This window comes from Lasioglossum baleicum, unplaced genomic scaffold (genome assembly GCF_051020765.1).
Source record: "Lasioglossum baleicum unplaced genomic scaffold, iyLasBale1 scaffold0055, whole genome shotgun sequence".
Taxonomy (NCBI): domain Eukaryota; kingdom Metazoa; phylum Arthropoda; class Insecta; order Hymenoptera; family Halictidae; genus Lasioglossum; species Lasioglossum baleicum.
The window spans coordinates 927,501-932,500 of NW_027469115.1; the positions used below are offsets into that span (position 1 = coordinate 927,501).

At 46.8% G+C, this 5,000-nt stretch overlaps 1 pseudogene; it reads right to left on the minus strand.

The window, feature by feature from the left end:
- LOC143219628 (large subunit ribosomal RNA) overlaps positions 1–5,000 on the minus strand; it is an 11,976-nt pseudogene that overhangs the window by 3,359 nt on the left and 3,617 nt on the right.

Genomic DNA, 5,000 nt, shown 5'->3' on the forward strand with positions numbered 1-5,000 from the left:
TCGCCTTAGTCCTGAGGTTAGCCACTAGGCGATCAGTGCTCCCACCGATCATCGACGTTCGTGCAAGGAACGTCGACCCTCTTTCACCGCGGTCTCCGGCTTAGAGGTCGGGATTTGTTTAGGGGTTTTTCTCCCCGCGGTCCGACACACAATTAAGGTAAGACCCTCGGTCTCACTCCCGTGACGTACCACCGGGTTACGCTCCGGTGGGTCGTTGCCACGGCGAGGAGTTTTCCGATTTTGCGAGTGCCACGGTGATCGCAAGCGATCACTCACGTAAGAGCACTTCCAACCAGAGCCCCGTTCGTCACCCGAGGGTGTCCAGGTCCTACCACTTGGAGGAGGGGTTGGCGCACCAGGGAATAAAACCCTGGACCTTCTAGGACCCAGTAGATAGGGACATTGAGTATCCGAGTAATGAGCAATATGGAGCCGAGCTCGCTCTGCTTTTTCAGGCGGTGCCTATTAAAGCGGTGTTAAGTTTAACGCGGAAACCACTGCGAAGGGAGTGCACGCGTATCTGGAGTATACGCGCGCCAGACGTGGAAAAACCCCCTCGTCATCTTTTCAGAATCATCCGTGGGGAAGACCTTCCCATTTGGGAGACGACCCACTTAGCCGTCACGCGTACATCCCCGCGCCGGAGCGCGGGGATGCACGCGTGACGTTTCCAGCGGGGGCCACGGGGAGGCGGGGTCGTCAGCGCAAGGCTCGGTCTCTTGCAGGAACGCACGATGCACATCGCACGCAGTGCAATGCAGTGCAATGCCATGCGCGCGATGCGCATCGCGAGTCAGTTTACGACAAATAGCATTTGCCGAGGCCACTCCGGCACCCCAAACACCGTAGTGAGTGGAGCCTGCGTTGCCGTTGTGGCCAGAGTCCTCTGTGCGTTTTGTGCTGTGGTCCTAGTGTGTTAGTTTCTGCGTTGATGTGTGTTCTGTGTTTCGCGGGCTTCTCTTTTTTGCATTGATAGTTCGGAGAATTTTTTGAAGGCTTGATAGTGTTCTTCTTGCATTAATATTTGATGGTCGCATGGCCATTCAGTTCCATTGAGCACAAGGTGTTCCTGAAGGTTTTTTCTGTAGTCTTCTAGGAGGGGACATTCAAATAGGATGTGCTGTATTGAGTCTATGGTTCCGCATTCACATTGTGGTGTATCAGATAGTCCTAGCTTGTTTAGGTTGTCCCGTATGTTTCCATGGCCCGAGAGGATTTGTGCAGTGTAATAGTTTATTGTTACCCAGTGGGAGTCGATCCGTTGCTTGACATTGTTGAAGAAGTTGAAGGTGGAGCGTCCTTTTTCTGAAGATTCCCATCTTTCTTGCCATAGTGTGATGATTTCGTCGCGTATGTCTTTCTTCATCTTTTGTATTTCTGTCTTGTTCGGGGGAATATCACGCGTGTGGTACACCCTTTCACCGATTGTGAAGTCCAGGTTCTTTCTGAGGTTGTATGCTGCTGTTGCCTCGAGAGTCACTAGGTCTATTGGAATGGCTGCGGTTATTACAGATAGTGCGTCGTTTGAAATGGTCCGGTATGCCTTTGCAATTCTCAGAAGTGCATGGCGTTGTGTACTTATCAGTGATCGCTTGTGGTGGTCGTTTATTTTGTCAGACCAGCTGGCTGCTGCGTATGTCATAATCGGGATGAGTACTCCTTTGTAGAGGATGTCCAGGGTTTTCGTGTTCATTCCCCAGGTCGAGCGCACAACTTGTGCCAGAGAATTGAACAGCTTTTTACATTTTTCGGAGATGTGTGAAATGTGCGGGGAGATGTTTAGTCTTTTTCCAAAATGAACTCCGAGGTATCTGACAGTGTTTGCCATTTTTAGTGAGGTTTCACCGATCTTTACTACCGGGGGCCTCTTGGTGTCTAGAAGTCCTTTAACCAGTATCATCTCCGATTTCGTGGGTGAGAGTTTTAGTTTCTGCTTGTTGCACCAGTTTGAGAGTGTCTTGCAGATTTTATTTGCCTGCACTTCTAGTTCTTTCCTTGTGTTTCCATCTACGAGGACAATGACGTCGTCGGCGTATGCTATTATTTTGAAGCCTAGTTCTTTAATTATTCTGATTATTTCGTCGAAAATCAGATTCCATAGCATGGGGCCCAGGATGGAACCCTGGGGACAGCCTTTGTCGACTATTTTTTCTGCAGTGTGGTGGGGGCTGATGATTTTTGCTTTTCTTTCTGAGAGGTAGCTCTTGAGGACTTTGTACAGGTTTTTGGGACAGTTTCTGAGCTTTAGGTTGTGGAGTACGCTTGGCCACCAGACATTGTCGAAGGCCCCCGAAATGTCAAATAGCAGAGCGATGGCGTACTTCCCGCTAGTCTGCTGTGTATAGTTTCTGAATTCCTTGATTGCGTCTGTGGTGGATTTTCCTTTCTTGAAGCCGAATTGTAGTTCGGACGAGAGTTCATGGTTATTGAGGAGATCGTAGAGTCTGGTGGCTATTAGTTTTTCATAGACCTTGCCCAGTGTTGGGAGCAAGGAGATGGGTCGGTAGGATTTGGGATCTGATTTATCTTTGTCGTCGTTTTTCAGTAGGACTCTTATTATTGCTGTTTTCCATTGGGTGGGAAATAAACCTTGGTGTAGGCAGCGGTTGAAGAGGAACGTTAGTTCGTTTTTCAGTGTTGGCCAGCATTTTTTGATTATCTCTACTTCTATGAGGTCTTCGCCCGGTGCTTTTTTGTTTCTCATGCTTTTGATGGCTGCTTCAACTTCTTCAATTTGGAAAGGCGGAGTGTCATCCGCTTTTGGGAGAGAGGATGCGGATGAGCGGAGTGATCTGTGCCACTTGGTTTCTGATTCGCTGCAGTCGCTGGGTATTAGGGTGTGGAGGAGGGTGTCCAGTGTTTCTTGTAGTGAGGATGTGAAATTGTTACCCGTTTTAATACTTTCGCAGGCTTGATGGGGTTTCAGTTTTTTGGTCAGGGTTTTGTAGACTACTCCCCAGGGGTTTCGGTTTCCTTCGGTGGATACGAACTCTTGCCAACTTTTTGTTTTTGCTTCACGGATGGCGGTAATGTACTTGTTCCGTAAGGCGCGGAATTTTTTTTCCTGGTTTTGTCGCAGTTCTAAGTCGGTTTGTTTCTGGTATTTGATTCTGGCTTGACGTACGGTTTTTCTAAGATGTGACAGTTGAGAGTTCCACCAAGGCACTGATTTGGGAAATTGCGTTTTCTTCGGAATTGCATTGTCGCACGCGTGTGTGATCATGGTTTCTAGTTTGTGTGAGAGTGTTTGTGCATCCGTTTGGGATTCTGGGGAGTAATCTATTGGATCCGAAGCTAGGGATTTTTCCAGTGTGTCGGTGAATTTTTCCCATTTGGCTCTTTTAAAGTTGTATCTGTTTGTGTCCGTCTGTCCGTCGTCTGTTTTAGTGTCACTGATGCTAAAGGTTATTGTATTATGATCGCTTATAGTGTAATTATTGATTATTTTCCAGTCTGCAATTTTGTTGTATATTGAATTGTTGGAGAGGGTGACGTCGATATTTGATTGTCCGCGTGTATTGTCGAAGGTGAAGTGCTTTGATGGTTTGTTTATGACAAACAGCCGGTGTTGTGAGATGAGTTCTTCTAGGGATCTACCTCTGCCGTCAGTGAGTTTACTGAACCATAAGGGCGAGTTTGCATTTGTGTCGAGGGAGATGATTATTTTCTGGCCTTTTAGGAAGTTGAGTATTGACTCTAAGTGTGAAAGGTAAGGTTCTATTTTTTCACAATACTGGAAGTAGCCGTTTATAAGGTAGAATTTGTCGCCTGAGGTTGTGATTTCGACGCAAATGAAATGTGTGTTGCAGAATTGGCCTAACTTGAGAACACTTAGAGATTCATTTAGGATAATGATGGCTGTTTTGACTTTGGTTGCGGTTTGTATTTTCGCGAAGGTTTTTTGATCGGTTATAGTTTTGGATTTTGGGCCAAAGCTTGGGATATTGTTGAATTGAGAATATGGTTCCTGTATTAGAATTACGTCTAGCTTGTGTTCGTTTGCTCGTTTTCTTAGTTCATCTATGACTGTTTTGGATCCCTGGGCGTTAATTTGGGCAAATTTCAAGTTGCATGATTTGCGTGTGTCTTTGAGAATCGGGGTGTGGTTTTTAGTTCCCATAATCTATTTTTGACAAGTACATTTCTACGGCAATTTTGTATGCGGGACAGTCGCGGGATCGGGATGAGTGGTCGTACGGTTTACTTGCCCTTTTGCAGTTTATGCAGGTGGGGTGGTGCTTGTTTGTCCTACAGGTGTCGTAGGAGTGTCCTTCATCGCCGCAGTGGCCGCATGTGTCCGTTGTTGCGTGACAATATTTGCTGACATGGCCGAAGCCCTGGCACTTGTAGCAGCGGCTGACAGCTACGTAGTCTTTGATGGGGCATGCGTTCCAGCCAATGAAGAGCCTGTTGCTTTTCTTGAGAGTTTCCCTGACCGTCGGAGAGGTTTCTACTACCCAGTTTACTGTGTCTCTGTGTCTGTCGCCGGTTCTGAATTTGAGTACAAACTCCTCAGCGAAGTTGCTTGTTGGGATGTGTTCGGCGTTTTGTAGTCGGACTGTGTTTGTTATTTCTTTTTCGGTTAGTTCTTTGGGGACGTTGTACACTATCATAAGTGGTCGCTTTTTCTCTGGTAGTCCAGCCTTGAGCCCTGCTTTGCTGAGTTTGGTGTTCTTTAGAACAGTTTCCATTTCCTCCTTAGTCTCGGTTTCTAATAAGACACCGTTTTTGCTGATATTTTTGAGAGTCCTGATCCTTAGTTTTTCTTTTGCTGGGGCTAGATTTGCTATCACCGTTTGTTTTGTTTCGTCGCTATTTGTAATTTTGCTGTCCGAGGCAGGGTATATCATTACTATATTTTTGGGAGGCTTCACGGCGTTCCGTGGGATGCTTGCGGAGGAGAGCTTTACTTTGTTCGCGTAGGACTGCGCTCGAGGAGGGAGACCAAGATTTAGATCTGCAAATTTGTTGACCGCTCCTGTGATGGTTTGGTTTAACTG